The sequence below is a fragment of the Equus caballus genome, chromosome 27 (assembly GCF_041296265.1).
Source record: "Equus caballus isolate H_3958 breed thoroughbred chromosome 27, TB-T2T, whole genome shotgun sequence".
Taxonomy (NCBI): domain Eukaryota; kingdom Metazoa; phylum Chordata; class Mammalia; order Perissodactyla; family Equidae; genus Equus; species Equus caballus.
In genome coordinates, this window is record NC_091710.1 from 949,398 (window position 1) to 966,074 (window position 16,677).

Genomic DNA, 16,677 nt, shown 5'->3' on the forward strand with positions numbered 1-16,677 from the left:
GCTGAAGTAGGACTTCTGCTCTGGGTGTGCTACTTTGCCCTAGAGCTGAAAGGCACAACGTGCAGGCTTCTTTCCAAAGGGCGAGTTGGGCCCCACAGCATCTTGCTTCCAGCTCTTTGGGAAGCTAAGAAACCACTCGCTCTGCACAGTGCTCTAACAGCCTAGTGGGAGCATCTCTTCCAAAGGCCTGTGAAACGCAGTTTCTTTGCAGGCCTGATCTGGCTGAAGTAGGACTTCTGCTCTGGGTGTGCTACTTTGCCCTAGAGCTGAAAGGCACAACGTGCAGTCTTCTTTCCAAAGGGCGAGTTGGGCTCCACAGCATCTTGCTTCCAGCTCTTTGGGAAGCTAAGAAACAACTCGCTCTGCACAGTGCTCTTACAGCCTAGTGGGAACATCTCTTCCAAAGGCCTGTGAAACGCAGTTTCTTTGCAGGCCTGATCTGGCTGAAGTAGGACTTCTGCTCTGGGTGTGCTACTTTGCCCTAGAGCTGAAAGGCACAACGTGCAGGCTTCTTTCCAAAGGGCGAGTTGGGCCCCACAGCATCTTGCTTCCAGCTCTTTGGGAAGCTAAGAAACAACTCGCTCTGCACAGTGCTCTTACAGCCTACCGGGAACATCTCTTCCAAAGGCCTGTGAAACGCAGTTTCTTTGCAGGCCTGATCTGGCTGAAGTAGGACTTCTGCTCTGGGTGTGCTACTTTGCCCTAGAGCTGAAAGGCACAACGTGCAGGCTTCTTTCCAAAGGGCGAGTTGGGCCCCACAGCATCTTGCTTCCAGCTCTTTGGGAAGCTGAGAAACCACTCGCTCTGCACAGTGCTCTTACAGCCTACCGGGAACATCTCTTCCAAAGGCCAGTGAAACGCAGTTTCTTTGCAGGCCTGATCTGGCTGAAGTAGGACTTCTGCTCTGGGTGTGCTACTTTGCCCTAGAGCTGAAAGGCACAACGTGCAGGCTTCTTTCCAAAGGGCGAGAAGGGCCCCACAGCATCTTGCTTCCAGCTCTTTGGGAAGCTAAGAAACAACTCGCTCTGCACAGTGCTCTTACAGCCTAGTGGGAACATCTCTTCCAAAGGCCTGTGAAACGCAGTTTCTTTGCAGGCCTGATCTGGCTGAAGTAGGACTTCTGCTCTGGGTGTGCTACTTTGCCCTAGAGCTGAAAGGCACAACGTGCAGGCTTCTTTCCAAAGGGCGAGTTGGGCCCCACAGCATCTTGCTTCCAGCTCTTTGGGAAGCTAAGAAACCACTCGCTCTGCACAGTGCTCTTACAGCCTTGTGGGCACATATCTTCCAAAGGCCTGTGAAACGCAGTTTCTTTGCAGGCCTGATCTGGCTGAAGTAGGACTTCTGCTCTGGGTGTGCTACTTTGCCCTAGAGCTGAAAGGCACAACGTGCAGGCTTCTTTCCAAAGGGCGAGTTGGGCCCCACAGCATCTTGCTTCCAGCTCTTTGGGAAGCTAAGAAACCACTCGCTCTGCACAGTGCTCTTACAGCCTACCGGGAACATCTCTTCCAAAGGCCTGTGAAACGCAGTTTCTTTGCAGGCCTGATCTGGCTGAAGTAGGACTTCTGCTCTGGGTGTGCTACTTTGCCCTAGAGCTGAAAGGCACAACGTGCAGGCTTCTTTCCAAAGGGCGAGTTGGGCCCCACAGCATCTTGCTTCCAGCTCTTTGATAAGCTAAGAAACCACTCGCTCTGCACAGTGCTCTTACAGCCTTGTGGGCACATATCTTCCAAAGGCCTGTGAAACGCAGTTTCTTTGCAGGCCTGATCTGGCTGAAGTAGGACTTCTGCTCTGGGTGTGCTACTTTGCCCTAGAGCTGAAAGGCACAACGTGCAGGCTTCTTTCCAAAGGGCGAGTTGGGCCCCACAGCATCTTGCTTCCAGCTCTTTGGGAAGCTAAGAAACCACTCGCTCTGCACAGTGCTCTTACAGCCTACCGGGAACATCTCTTCCAAAGGCCTGTGAAACGCAGTTTCTTTGCAGGCCTGATCTGGCTGAAGTAGGACTTCTGCTCTGGGTGTGCTACTTTGCCCTAGAGCTGAAAGGCACAACGTGCAGGCTTCTTTCCAAAGGGCGAGTTGGGCCCCACAGCATCTTGCTTCCAGCTCTTTGGGAAGCTAAGAAACCACTCGCTCTGCACAGTGCTCTTACAGCCTACCGGGAACATCTCTTCCAAAGGCCTGTGAAACGCAGTTTCTTTGCAGGCCTGATCTGGCTGAAGTAGGACTTCTGCTCTGGGTGTGGTACTTTGCCCTAGAGCTGAAAGGCACAACGTGCAGGCTTCTTTCCAAAGGGCGAGTTGGGCCCCACAGCATCTTGCTTCCAGCTCTTTGGGAAGCTGAGAAACCACTCGCTCTGCACAGTGCTCTTACAGCCTAGTGGGAACATCTCTTCCAAAGGCCTGTGAAACGCAGTTTCTTTGCAGGCCTGATCTGGCTGAAGTAGGACTTCTGCTCTGGGTGTGCTACTTTGCCCTAGAGCTGAAAGGCACAACGTGCAGGCTTCTTTCCAAAGGGCGAGTTGGGCCCCACAGCATCTTGCTTCCAGCTCTTTGGGAAGCTAAGAAACCACTCGCTCTGCACAGTGCTCTTACAGCCTACCGGGAACATCTCTTCCAAAGGCCTGTGAAACGCAGTTTCTTTGCAGGCCTGATCTGGCTGAAGTAGGACTTCTGCTCTGGGTGTGCTACTTTGCCCTAGAGCTGAAAGGCACAACGTGCAGGCTTCTTTCCAAAGGGCGAGTTGGGCCCCACAGCATCTTGCTTCCAGCTCTTTGGGAAGCTAAGAAACAACTCGCTCTGCACAGTGCTCTTACAGCCTACCGGGAACATCTCTTCCAAAGGCCTGTGAAACGCAGTTTCTTTGCAGGCCTGATCTGGCTGAAGTAGGACTTCTGCTCTGGGTGTGCTACTTTGCCCTAGAGCTGAAAGGCACAACGTGCAGGCTTCTTTCCAAAGGGCGAGAAAGGCCCCACAGCATCTTGCTTCCAGCTCTTTGGGAAGCTAAGAAACAACTCGCTCTGCACAGTGCTCTTACAGCCTAGTGGGAACATCTCTTCCAAAGGCCTGTGAAACGCAGTTTCTTTGCAGGCCTGATCTGTCTGAAGTAGGACTTCTGCTCTGGGTGTGCTACTTTGCCCTAGAGCTGAAAGGCACAACGTGCAGTCTTCTTTCCAAAGGGCGAGGTGGGCCCCACAGCATCTTGCTTCCAGCTCTTTGGGAAGCTAAGAAACCACTCGCTCTGCACAGTGCTCTTACATCCTTGTGGGAACATCTCTTCCAAAGGCCTGTGAAACGCAGTTTCTTTGCAGGCCTGATCTCGCTGAAGTAGGACTTCTGCTCTGGGTGTGCTACTTTGCCCTAGAGCTGAAAGGCACAACGTGCAGGCTTCTTTCCAAAGGGCGAGTTGGGCCCCACAGCATCTTGCTTCCAGCTCTTTGGGAAGCTAAGAAACCACTCGCTCTGCACAGTGCTCTTACAGCCTACCGGGAACATCTCTTCCAAAGGCCTGTGAAACGCAGTTTCTTTGCAGGCCTGATCTGGCTGAAGTAGGACTTCTGCTCTGCGTGTGCTACTTTGCCCTAGAGCTGAAAGGCACAACGTGCAGGCTTCTTTCCAAAGGGCGAGTTGGGCCCCACAGCATCTTGCTTCCAGCTCTTTGGGAAGCTAAGAAACAACTCGCTCTGCACAGTGCTCTTACAGCCTACCGGGAACATCTCTTCCAAAGGCCTGTGAAACGCAGTTTCTTTGCAGGCCTGATCTGGCTGAAGTAGGACTTCTGCTCTGGGTGTGCTACTTTGCCCTAGTGCTGAAAGGCACAACGTGGAGGCTTCTTTCCAAAGGGCGAGTTGGGCCCCACAGCATCTTGCTTCCAGCTCTTTGGGAAGCTAAGAAACCACTCGCTCTGCACAGTGCTCTTACAGCCTAGTGGGAACATCTCTTCCAAAGGCCTGTGAAACGCAGTTTCTTTGCAGGCCTGATCTGGCTGAAGTAGGACTTCTGCTCTGGGTGTGCTACTTTGCCCTAGAGCTGAAAGGCACAACGTGCAGGCTTCTTTCCAAAGGGCGAGTTGGGCCCCACAGCATCTTGCTTCCAGCTCTTTGGGAAGCTAAGAAACAACTCGCTCTGCACAGTGCTCTTACAGCCTACCGGGAACATCTCTTCCAAAGGCCTGTGAAACGCAGTTTCTTTGCAGGCCTGATCTGGCTGAAGTAGGACTTCTGCTCTGGGTGTGCTACTTTGCCCTAGAGCTGAAAGGCACAACGTGCAGGCTTCTTTCCAAAGGGCGAGTTGGGCCCCACAGCATCTTGCTTCCAGCTCTTTGGGAAGCTAAGAAACCACTCGCTCTGCACAGTGCTCTAACAGCCTAGTGGGAACATCTCTTCCAAAGGCCTGTGAAACGCAGTTTCTTTGCAGGCCTGATCTGGCTGAAGTAGGACTTCTGCTCTGGGTGTGCTACTTTGCCCTAGAGCTGAAAGGCACAACGTGCAGGCTTCTTTCCAAAGGGCGAGTTGGGCTCCACAGCATCTTGATTCCAGCTCTTTGGGAAGCTAAGAAACAACTCGCTCTGCACAGTGCTCTTACAGCCTACCGGGAACATCTCTTCCAAAGGCCTGTGAAACGCAGTTTCTTTGCAGGCCTGATCTGGCTGAAGTAGGACTTCTGCTCTGGGTGTGCTACTTTGCCCTAGAGCTGAAAGGCACAACGTGCAGGCTTCTTTCCAAAGGGCGAGTTGGGCCCCACAGCATCTTGCTTCCAGCTCTTTGGGAAGCTAAGAAACCACTCGCTCTGCACAGTGCTCTAACAGCCTAGTGGGAGCATCTCTTCCAAAGGCCTGTGAAACGCAGTTTCTTTGCAGGCCTGATCTGGCTGAAGTAGGACTTCTGCTCTGGGTGTGCTACTTTGCCCTAGAGCTGAAAGGCACAACGTGCAGTCTTCTTTCCAAAGGGCGAGTTGGGCTCCACAGCATCTTGCTTCCAGCTCTTTGGGAAGCTAAGAAACAACTCGCTCTGCACAGTGCTCTTACAGCCTAGTGGGAACATCTCTTCCAAAGGCCTGTGAAACGCAGTTTCTTTGCAGGCCTGATCTGGCTGAAGTAGGACTTCTGCTCTGGGTGTGCTACTTTGCCCTAGAGCTGAAAGGCACAACGTGCAGGCTTCTTTCCAAAGGGCGAGTTGGGCCCCACAGCATCTTGCTTCCAGCTCTTTGGGAAGCTAAGAAACAACTCGCTCTGCACAGTGCTCTTACAGCCTACCGGGAACATCTCTTCCAAAGGCCTGTGAAACGCAGTTTCTTTGCAGGCCTGATCTGGCTGAAGTAGGACTTCTGCTCTGGGTGTGCTACTTTGCCCTAGAGCTGAAAGGCACAACGTGCAGGCTTCTTTCCAAAGGGCGAGTTGGGCCCCACAGCATCTTGCTTCCAGCTCTTTGGGAAGCTGAGAAACCACTCGCTCTGCACAGTGCTCTTACAGCCTACCGGGAACATCTCTTCCAAAGGCCAGTGAAACGCAGTTTCTTTGCAGGCCTGATCTGGCTGAAGTAGGACTTCTGCTCTGGGTGTGCTACTTTGCCCTAGAGCTGAAAGGCACAACGTGCAGGCTTCTTTCCAAAGGGCGAGAAGGGCCCCACAGCATCTTGCTTCCAGCTCTTTGGGAAGCTAAGAAACAACTCGCTCTGCACAGTGCTCTTACAGCCTAGTGGGAACATCTCTTCCAAAGGCCTGTGAAACGCAGTTTCTTTGCAGGCCTGATCTGGCTGAAGTAGGACTTCTGCTCTGGGTGTGCTACTTTGCCCTAGAGCTGAAAGGCACAACGTGCAGGCTTCTTTCCAAAGGGCGAGTTGGGCCCCACAGCATCTTGCTTCCAGCTCTTTGGGAAGCTAAGAAACCACTCGCTCTGCACAGTGCTCTTACAGCCTTGTGGGCACATATCTTCCAAAGGCCTGTGAAACGCAGTTTCTTTGCAGGCCTGATCTGGCTGAAGTAGGACTTCTGCTCTGGGTGTGCTACTTTGCCCTAGAGCTGAAAGGCACAACGTGCAGGCTTCTTTCCAAAGGGCGAGTTGGGCCCCACAGCATCTTGCTTCCAGCTCTTTGGGAAGCTAAGAAACCACTCGCTCTGCACAGTGCTCTTACAGCCTACCGGGAACATCTCTTCCAAAGGCCTGTGAAACGCAGTTTCTTTGCAGGCCTGATCTGGCTGAAGTAGGACTTCTGCTCTGGGTGTGCTACTTTGCCCTAGAGCTGAAAGGCACAACGTGCAGGCTTCTTTCCAAAGGGCGAGTTGGGCCCCACAGCATCTTGCTTCCAGCTCTTTGATAAGCTAAGAAACCACTCGCTCTGCACAGTGCTCTTACAGCCTTGTGGGCACATATCTTCCAAAGGCCTGTGAAACGCAGTTTCTTTGCAGGCCTGATCTGGCTGAAGTAGGACTTCTGCTCTGGGTGTGCTACTTTGCCCTAGAGCTGAAAGGCACAACGTGCAGGCTTCTTTCCAAAGGGCGAGTTGGGCCCCACAGCATCTTGCTTCCAGCTCTTTGGGAAGCTAAGAAACCACTCGCTCTGCACAGTGCTCTTACAGCCTACCGGGAACATCTCTTCCAAAGGCCTGTGAAACGCAGTTTCTTTGCAGGCCTGATCTGGCTGAAGTAGGACTTCTGCTCTGGGTGTGCTACTTTGCCCTAGAGCTGAAAGGCACAACGTGCAGGCTTCTTTCCAAAGGGCGAGTTGGGCCCCACAGCATCTTGCTTCCAGCTCTTTGGGAAGCTAAGAAACCACTCGCTCTGCACAGTGCTCTTACAGCCTACCGGGAACATCTCTTCCAAAGGCCTGTGAAACGCAGTTTCTTTGCAGGCCTGATCTGGCTGAAGTAGGACTTCTGCTCTGGGTGTGGTACTTTGCCCTAGAGCTGAAAGGCACAACGTGCAGGCTTCTTTCCAAAGGGCGAGTTGGGCCCCACAGCATCTTGCTTCCAGCTCTTTGGGAAGCTGAGAAACCACTCGCTCTGCACAGTGCTCTTACAGCCTAGTGGGAACATCTCTTCCAAAGGCCTGTGAAACGCAGTTTCTTTGCAGGCCTGATCTGGCTGAAGTAGGACTTCTGCTCTGGGTGTGCTACTTTGCCCTAGTGCTGAAAGGCACAACGTGCAGGCTTCTTTCCAAAGGGCGAGTTGGGCCCCACAGCATCTTGCTTCCAGCTCTTTGGGAAGCTAAGAAACCACTCGCTCTGCACAGTGCTCTTACAGCCTACCGGGAACATCTCTTCCAAAGGCCTGTGAAACGCAGTTTCTTTGCAGGCCTGATCTGGCTGAAGTAGGACTTCTGCTCTGGGTGTGCTACTTTGCCCTAGAGCTGAAAGGCACAACGTGCAGGCTTCTTTCCAAAGGGCGAGTTGGGCCCCACAGCATCTTGCTTCCAGCTCTTTGGGAAGCTAAGAAACAACTCGCTCTGCACAGTGCTCTTACAGCCTACCGGGAACATCTCTTCCAAAGGCCTGTGAAACGCAGTTTCTTTGCAGGCCTGATCTGGCTGAAGTAGGACTTCTGCTCTGGGTGTGCTACTTTGCCCTAGAGCTGAAAGGCACAACGTGCAGGCTTCTTTCCAAAGGGCGAGTTGGGCCCCACAGCATCTTGCTTCCAGCTCTTTGGGAAGCTGAGAAACCACTCGCTCTGCACAGTGCTCTTACAGCCTACCGGGAACATCTCTTCCAAAGGCCAGTGAAACGCAGTTTCTTTGCAGGCCTGATCTGGCTGAAGTAGGACTTCTGCTCTGGGTGTGCTACTTTGCCCTAGAGCTGAAAGGCACAACGTGCAGGCTTCTTTCCAAAGGGCGAGAAGGGCCCCACAGCATCTTGCTTCCAGCTCTTTGGGAAGCTAAGAAACAACTCGCTCTGCACAGTGCTCTTACAGCCTAGTGGGAACATCTCTTCCAAAGGCCTGTGAAACGCAGTTTCTTTGCAGGCCTGATCTGGCTGAAGTAGGACTTCTGCTCTGGGTGTGCTACTTTGCCCTAGAGCTGAAAGGCACAACGTGCAGGCTTCTTTCCAAAGGGCGAGTTGGGCCCCACAGCATCTTGCTTCCAGCTCTTTGGGAAGCTAAGAAACCACTCGCTCTGCACAGTGCTCTTACAGCCTTGTGGGCACATATCTTCCAAAGGCCTGTGAAACGCAGTTTCTTTGCAGGCCTGATCTGGCTGAAGTAGGACTTCTGCTCTGGGTGTGCTACTTTGCCCTAGAGCTGAAAGGCACAACGTGCAGGCTTCTTTCCAAAGGGCGAGTTGGGCCCCACAGCATCTTGCTTCCAGCTCTTTGGGAAGCTAAGAAACCACTCGCTCTGCACAGTGCTCTTACAGCCTACCGGGAACATCTCTTCCAAAGGCCTGTGAAACGCAGTTTCTTTGCAGGCCTGATCTGGCTGAAGTAGGACTTCTGCTCTGGGTGTGCTACTTTGCCCTAGAGCTGAAAGGCACAACGTGCAGGCTTCTTTCCAAAGGGCGAGTTGGGCCCCACAGCATCTTGCTTCCAGCTCTTTGATAAGCTAAGAAACCACTCGCTCTGCACAGTGCTCTTACAGCCTTGTGGGCACATATCTTCCAAAGGCCTGTGAAACGCAGTTTCTTTGCAGGCCTGATCTGGCTGAAGTAGGACTTCTGCTCTGGGTGTGCTACTTTGCCCTAGAGCTGAAAGGCACAACGTGCAGGCTTCTTTCCAAAGGGCGAGTTGGGCCCCACAGCATCTTGCTTCCAGCTCTTTGGGAAGCTAAGAAACCACTCGCTCTGCACAGTGCTCTTACAGCCTACCGGGAACATCTCTTCCAAAGGCCTGTGAAACGCAGTTTCTTTGCAGGCCTGATCTGGCTGAAGTAGGACTTCTGCTCTGGGTGTGCTACTTTGCCCTAGAGCTGAAAGGCACAACGTGCAGGCTTCTTTCCAAAGGGCGAGTTGGGCCCCACAGCATCTTGCTTCCAGCTCTTTGGGAAGCTAAGAAACCACTCGCTCTGCACAGTGCTCTTACAGCCTACCGGGAACATCTCTTCCAAAGGCCTGTGAAACGCAGTTTCTTTGCAGGCCTGATCTGGCTGAAGTAGGACTTCTGCTCTGGGTGTGGTACTTTGCCCTAGAGCTGAAAGGCACAACGTGCAGGCTTCTTTCCAAAGGGCGAGTTGGGCCCCACAGCATCTTGCTTCCAGCTCTTTGGGAAGCTGAGAAACCACTCGCTCTGCACAGTGCTCTTACAGCCTAGTGGGAACATCTCTTCCAAAGGCCTGTGAAACGCAGTTTCTTTGCAGGCCTGATCTGGCTGAAGTAGGACTTCTGCTCTGGGTGTGCTACTTTGCCCTAGTGCTGAAAGGCACAACGTGCAGGCTTCTTTCCAAAGGGCGAGTTGGGCCCCACAGCATCTTGCTTCCAGCTCTTTGGGAAGCTAAGAAACCACTCGCTCTGCACAGTGCTCTTACAGCCTACCGGGAACATCTCTTCCAAAGGCCTGTGAAACGCAGTTTCTTTGCAGGCCTGATCTGGCTGAAGTAGGACTTCTGCTCTGGGTGTGCTACTTTGCCCTAGAGCTGAAAGGCACAACGTGCAGGCTTCTTTCCAAAGGGCGAGTTGGGCCCCACAGCATCTTGCTTCCAGCTCTTTGGGAAGCTAAGAAACAACTCGCTCTGCACAGTGCTCTTACAGCCTACCGGGAACATCTCTTCCAAAGGCCTGTGAAACGCAGTTTCTTTGCAGGCCTGATCTGGCTGAAGTAGGACTTCTGCTCTGGGTGTGCTACTTTGCCCTAGAGCTGAAAGGCACAACGTGCAGGCTTCTTTCCAAAGGGCGAGTTGGGCCCCACAGCATCTTGCTTCCAGCTCTTTGATAAGCTAAGAAACCACTCGCTCTGCACAGTGCTCTTACAGCCTTGTGGGCACATATCTTCCAAAGGCCTGTGAAACGCAGTTTCTTTGCAGGCCTGATCTGGCTGAAGTAGGACTTCTGCTCTGGGTGTGCTACTTTGCCCTAGAGCTGAAAGGCACAACGTGCAGGCTTCTTTCCAAAGGGCGAGTTGGGCCCCACAGCATCTTGCTTCCAGCTCTTTGGGAAGCTAAGAAACCACTCGCTCTGCACAGTGCTCTTACAGCCTACCGGGAACATCTCTTCCAAAGGCCTGTGAAACGCAGTTTCTTTGCAGGCCTGATCTGGCTGAAGTAGAACTTCTGCTCTGGGTGTGCTACTTTGCCCTAGAGCTGAAAGGCACAACGTGCAGGCTTCTTTCCAAAGGGCGAGTTGGGCCCCACAGCATCTTGCTTCCAGCTCTTTGGGAAGCTAAGAAACAACTCGCTCTGCACAGTGCTCTTACAGCCTACCGGGAACATCTCTTCCAAAGGCCTGTGAAACGCAGTTTCTTTGCAGGCCTGATCTGGCTGAAGTAGGACTTCTGCTCTGGGTGTGCTACTTTGCCCTAGAGCTGAAAGGCACAACGTGCAGGCTTCTTTCCAAAGGGCGAGTTGGGCCCCACAGCATCTTGCTTCCAGCTCTTTGGGAAGCTAAGAAACCACTCGCTCTGCACAGTGCTCTAACATCCTAGTGGGAACATCTCTTCCAAAGGCCTGTGAAACGCAGTTTCTTTGCAGGCCTGATCTGGCTGAAGTAGGACTTCTGCTCTGGGTGTGCTACTTTGCCCTAGAGCTGAAAGGCACAACGTGCAGGCTTCTTTCCAAAGGGCGAGTTGGGCTCCACAGCATCTTGATTCCAGCTCTTTGGGAAGCTAAGAAACAACTCGCTCTGCACAGTGCTCTTACAGCCTACCGGGAACATCTCTTCCAAAGGCCTGTGAAACGCAGTTTCTTTGCAGGCCTGATCTGGCTGAAGTAGGACTTCTGCTCTGGGTGTGCTACTTTGCCCTAGAGCTGAAAGGCACAACGTGCAGGCTTCTTTCCAAAGGGCGAGTTGGGCCCCACAGCATCTTGCTTCCAGCTCTTTGGGAAGCTAAGAAACCACTCGCTCTGCACAGTGCTCTAACAGCCTAGTGGGAGCATCTCTTCCAAAGGCCTGTGAAACGCAGTTTCTTTGCAGGCCTGATCTGGCTGAAGTAGGACTTCTGCTCTGGGTGTGCTACTTTGCCCTAGAGCTGAAAGGCACAACGTGCAGTCTTCTTTCCAAAGGGCGAGTTGGGCTCCACAGCATCTTGCTTCCAGCTCTTTGGGAAGCTAAGAAACAACTCGCTCTGCACAGTGCTCTTACAGCCTAGTGGGAACATCTCTTCCAAAGGCCTGTGAAACGCAGTTTCTTTGCAGGCCTGATCTGGCTGAAGTAGGACTTCTGCTCTGGGTGTGCTACTTTGCCCTAGAGCTGAAAGGCACAACGTGCAGGCTTCTTTCCAAAGGGCGAGTTGGGCCCCACAGCATCTTGCTTCCAGCTCTTTGGGAAGCTAAGAAACAACTCGCTCTGCACAGTGCTCTTACAGCCTACCGGGAACATCTCTTCCAAAGGCCTGTGAAACGCAGTTTCTTTGCAGGCCTGATCTGGCTGAAGTAGGACTTCTGCTCTGGGTGTGCTACTTTGCCCTAGTGCTGAAAGGCACAACGTGGAGGCTTCTTTCCAAAGGGCGAGTTGGGCCCCACAGCATCTTGCTTCCAGCTCTTTGGGAAGCTAAGAAACCACTCGCTCTGCACAGTGCTCTTACAGCCTAGTGGGAACATCTCTTCCAAAGGCCTGTGAAACGCAGTTTCTTTGCAGGCCTGATCTGGCTGAAGTAGGACTTCTGCTCTGGGTGTGCTACTTTGCCCTAGAGCTGAAAGGCACAACGTGCAGGCTTCTTTCCAAAGGGCGAGTTGGGCCCCACAGCATCTTGCTTCCAGCTCTTTGGGAAGCTAAGAAACAACTCGCTCTGCACAGTGCTCTTACAGCCTACCGGGAACATGTCTTCCAAAGGCCTGTGAAACGCAGTTTCTTTGCAGGCCTGATCTGGCTGAAGTAGGACTTCTGCTCTGGGTGTGCTACTTTGCCCTAGAGCTGAAAGGCACAACGTGCAGGCTTCTTTCCAAAGGGCGAGTTGGGCCCCACAGCATCTTGCTTCCAGCTCTTTGGGAAGCTAAGAAACCACTCGCTCTGCACAGTGCTCTAACAGCCTAGTGGGAACATCTCTTCCAAAGGCCTGTGAAACGCAGTTTCTTTGCAGGCCTGATCTGGCTGAAGTAGGACTTCTGCTCTGGGTGTGCTACTTTGCCCTAGAGCTGAAAGGCACAACGTGCAGGCTTCTTTCCAAAGGGCGAGTTGGGCTCCACAGCATCTTGATTCCAGCTCTTTGGGAAGCTAAGAAACAACTCGCTCTGCACAGTGCTCTTACAGCCTACCGGGAACATCTCTTCCAAAGGCCTGTGAAACGCAGTTTCTTTGCAGGCCTGATCTGGCTGAAGTAGGACTTCTGCTCTGGGTGTGCTACTTTGCCCTAGAGCTGAAAGGCACAACGTGCAGGCTTCTTTCCAAAGGGCGAGTTGGGCCCCACAGCATCTTGCTTCCAGCTCTTTGGGAAGCTAAGAAACCACTCGCTCTGCACAGTGCTCTAACAGCCTAGTGGGAGCATCTCTTCCAAAGGCCTGTGAAACGCAGTTTCTTTGCAGGCCTGATCTGGCTGAAGTAGGACTTCTGCTCTGGGTGTGCTACTTTGCCCTAGAGCTGAAAGGCACAACGTGCAGTCTTCTTTCCAAAGGGCGAGTTGGGCTCCACAGCATCTTGCTTCCAGCTCTTTGGGAAGCTAAGAAACAACTCGCTCTGCACAGTGCTCTTACAGCCTAGTGGGAACATCTCTTCCAAAGGCCTGTGAAACGCAGTTTCTTTGCAGGCCTGATCTGGCTGAAGTAGGACTTCTGCTCTGGGTGTGCTACTTTGCCCTAGAGCTGAAAGGCACAACGTGCAGGCTTCTTTCCAAAGGGCGAGTTGGGCCCCACAGCATCTTGCTTCCAGCTCTTTGGGAAGCTAAGAAACAACTCGCTCTGCACAGTGCTCTTACAGCCTACCGGGAACATCTCTTCCAAAGGCCTGTGAAACGCAGTTTCTTTGCAGGCCTGATCTGGCTGAAGTAGGACTTCTGCTCTGGGTGTGCTACTTTGCCCTAGAGCTGAAAGGCACAACGTGCAGGCTTCTTTCCAAAGGGCGAGTTGGGCCCCACAGCATCTTGCTTCCAGCTCTTTGGGAAGCTGAGAAACCACTCGCTCTGCACAGTGCTCTTACAGCCTACCGGGAACATCTCTTCCAAAGGCCAGTGAAACGCAGTTTCTTTGCAGGCCTGATCTGGCTGAAGTAGGACTTCTGCTCTGGGTGTGCTACTTTGCCCTAGAGCTGAAAGGCACAACGTGCAGGCTTCTTTCCAAAGGGCGAGAAGGGCCCCACAGCATCTTGCTTCCAGCTCTTTGGGAAGCTAAGAAACAACTCGCTCTGCACAGTGCTCTTACAGCCTAGTGGGAACATCTCTTCCAAAGGCCTGTGAAACGCAGTTTCTTTGCAGGCCTGATCTGGCTGAAGTAGGACTTCTGCTCTGGGTGTGCTACTTTGCCCTAGAGCTGAAAGGCACAACGTGCAGGCTTCTTTCCAAAGGGCGAGTTGGGCCCCACAGCATCTTGCTTCCAGCTCTTTGGGAAGCTAAGAAACCACTCGCTCTGCACAGTGCTCTTACAGCCTTGTGGGCACATATCTTCCAAAGGCCTGTGAAACGCAGTTTCTTTGCAGGCCTGATCTGGCTGAAGTAGGACTTCTGCTCTGGGTGTGCTACTTTGCCCTAGAGCTGAAAGGCACAACGTGCAGGCTTCTTTCCAAAGGGCGAGTTGGGCCCCACAGCATCTTGCTTCCAGCTCTTTGGGAAGCTAAGAAACCACTCGCTCTGCACAGTGCTCTTACAGCCTACCGGGAACATCTCTTCCAAAGGCCTGTGAAACGCAGTTTCTTTGCAGGCCTGATCTGGCTGAAGTAGGACTTCTGCTCTGGGTGTGCTACTTTGCCCTAGAGCTGAAAGGCACAACGTGCAGGCTTCTTTCCAAAGGGCGAGTTGGGCCCCACAGCATCTTGCTTCCAGCTCTTTGATAAGCTAAGAAACCACTCGCTCTGCACAGTGCTCTTACAGCCTTGTGGGCACATATCTTCCAAAGGCCTGTGAAACGCAGTTTCTTTGCAGGCCTGATCTGGCTGAAGTAGGACTTCTGCTCTGGGTGTGCTACTTTGCCCTAGAGCTGAAAGGCACAACGTGCAGGCTTCTTTCCAAAGGGCGAGTTGGGCCCCACAGCATCTTGCTTCCAGCTCTTTGGGAAGCTAAGAAACCACTCGCTCTGCACAGTGCTCTTACAGCCTACCGGGAACATCTCTTCCAAAGGCCTGTGAAACGCAGTTTCTTTGCAGGCCTGATCTGGCTGAAGTAGGACTTCTGCTCTGGGTGTGCTACTTTGCCCTAGAGCTGAAAGGCACAACGTGCAGGCTTCTTTCCAAAGGGCGAGTTGGGCCCCACAGCATCTTGCTTCCAGCTCTTTGGGAAGCTAAGAAACCACTCGCTCTGCACAGTGCTCTTACAGCCTACCGGGAACATCTCTTCCAAAGGCCTGTGAAACGCAGTTTCTTTGCAGGCCTGATCTGGCTGAAGTAGGACTTCTGCTCTGGGTGTGGTACTTTGCCCTAGAGCTGAAAGGCACAACGTGCAGGCTTCTTTCCAAAGGGCGAGTTGGGCCCCACAGCATCTTGCTTCCAGCTCTTTGGGAAGCTGAGAAACCACTCGCTCTGCACAGTGCTCTTACAGCCTAGTGGGAACATCTCTTCCAAAGGCCTGTGAAACGCAGTTTCTTTGCAGGCCTGATCTGGCTGAAGTAGGACTTCTGCTCTGGGTGTGCTACTTTGCCCTAGAGCTGAAAGGCACAACGTGCAGGCTTCTTTCCAAAGGGCGAGTTGGGCCCCACAGCATCTTGCTTCCAGCTCTTTGGGAAGCTAAGAAACCACTCGCTCTGCACAGTGCTCTTACAGCCTACCGGGAACATCTCTTCCAAAGGCCTGTGAAACGCAGTTTCTTTGCAGGCCTGATCTGGCTGAAGTAGGACTTCTGCTCTGGGTGTGCTACTTTGCCCTAGAGCTGAAAGGCACAACGTGCAGGCTTCTTTCCAAAGGGCGAGTTGGGCCCCACAGCATCTTGCTTCCAGCTCTTTGGGAAGCTAAGAAACAACTCGCTCTGCACAGTGCTCTTACAGCCTACCGGGAACATCTCTTCCAAAGGCCTGTGAAACGCAGTTTCTTTGCAGGCCTGATCTGGCTGAAGTAGGACTTCTGCTCTGGGTGTGCTACTTTGCCCTAGTGCTGAAAGGCACAACGTGGAGGCTTCTTTCCAAAGGGCGAGTTGGGCCCCACAGCATCTTGCTTCCAGCTCTTTGGGAAGCTAAGAAACCACTCGCTCTGCACAGTGCTCTTACAGCCTAGTGGGAACATCTCTTCCAAAGGCCTGTGAAAAGCAGTTTCTTTGCAGGCCTGATCTGGCTGAAGTAGAACTTCTGCTCTGGGTGTGCTACTTTGCCCTAGAGCTGAAAGGCACAACGTGCAGGCTTCTTTCCAAAGGGCGAGTTGGGCCCCACAGCATCTTGCTTCCAGCTCTTTGGGAAGCTAAGAAACAACTCGCTCTGCACAGTGCTCTTACAGCCTACCGGGAACATCTCTTCCAAAGGCCTGTGAAACGCAGTTTCTTTGCAGGCCTGATCTGGCTGAAGTAGGACTTCTGCTCTGGGTGTGCTACTTTGCCCTAGAGCTGAAAGGCACAACGTGCAGGCTTCTTTCCAAAGGGCGAGTTGGGCCCCACAGCATCTTGCTTCCAGCTCTTTGGGAAGCTAAGAAACCACTCGCTCTGCACAGTGCTCTAACAGCCTAGTGGGAACATCTCTTCCAAAGGCCTGTGAAACGCAGTTTCTTTGCAGGCCTGATCTGGCTGAAGTAGGACTTCTGCTCTGGGTGTGCTACTTTGCCCTAGAGCTGAAAGGCACAACGTGCAGGCTTCTTTCCAAAGGGCGAGTTGGGCTCCACAGCATCTTGATTCCAGCTCTTTGGGAAGCTAAGAAACAACTCGCTCTGCACAGTGCTCTTACAGCCTACCGGGAACATCTCTTCCAAAGGCCTGTGAAACGCAGTTTCTTTGCAGGCCTGATCTGGCTGAAGTAGGACTTCTGCTCTGGGTGTGCTACTTTGCCCTAGAGCTGAAAGGCACAACGTGCAGGCTTCTTTCCAAAGGGCGAGTTGGGCCCCACAGCATCTTGCTTCCAGCTCTTTGGGAAGCTAAGAAACCACTCGCTCTGCACAGTGCTCTAACAGCCTAGTGGGAGCATCTCTTCCAAAGGCCTGTGAAACGCAGTTTCTTTGCAGGCCTGATCTGGCTGAAGTAGGACTTCTGCTCTGGGTGTGCTACTTTGCCCTAGAGCTGAAAGGCACAACGTGCAGTCTTCTTTCCAAAGGGCGAGTTGGGCCCCACAGCATCTTGCTTCCAGCTCTTTGGGAAGCTAAGAAACAACTCGCTCTGCACAGTGCTCTTACAGCCTAGTGGGAACATCTCTTCCAAAGGCCTGTGAAACGCAGTTTCTTTGCAGGCCTGATCTGGCTGAAGTAGGACTTCTGCTCTGGGTGTGCTACTTTGCCCTAGAGCTGAAAGGCACAACGTGCAGGCTTCTTTCCAAAGGGCGAGTTGGGCCCCACAGCATC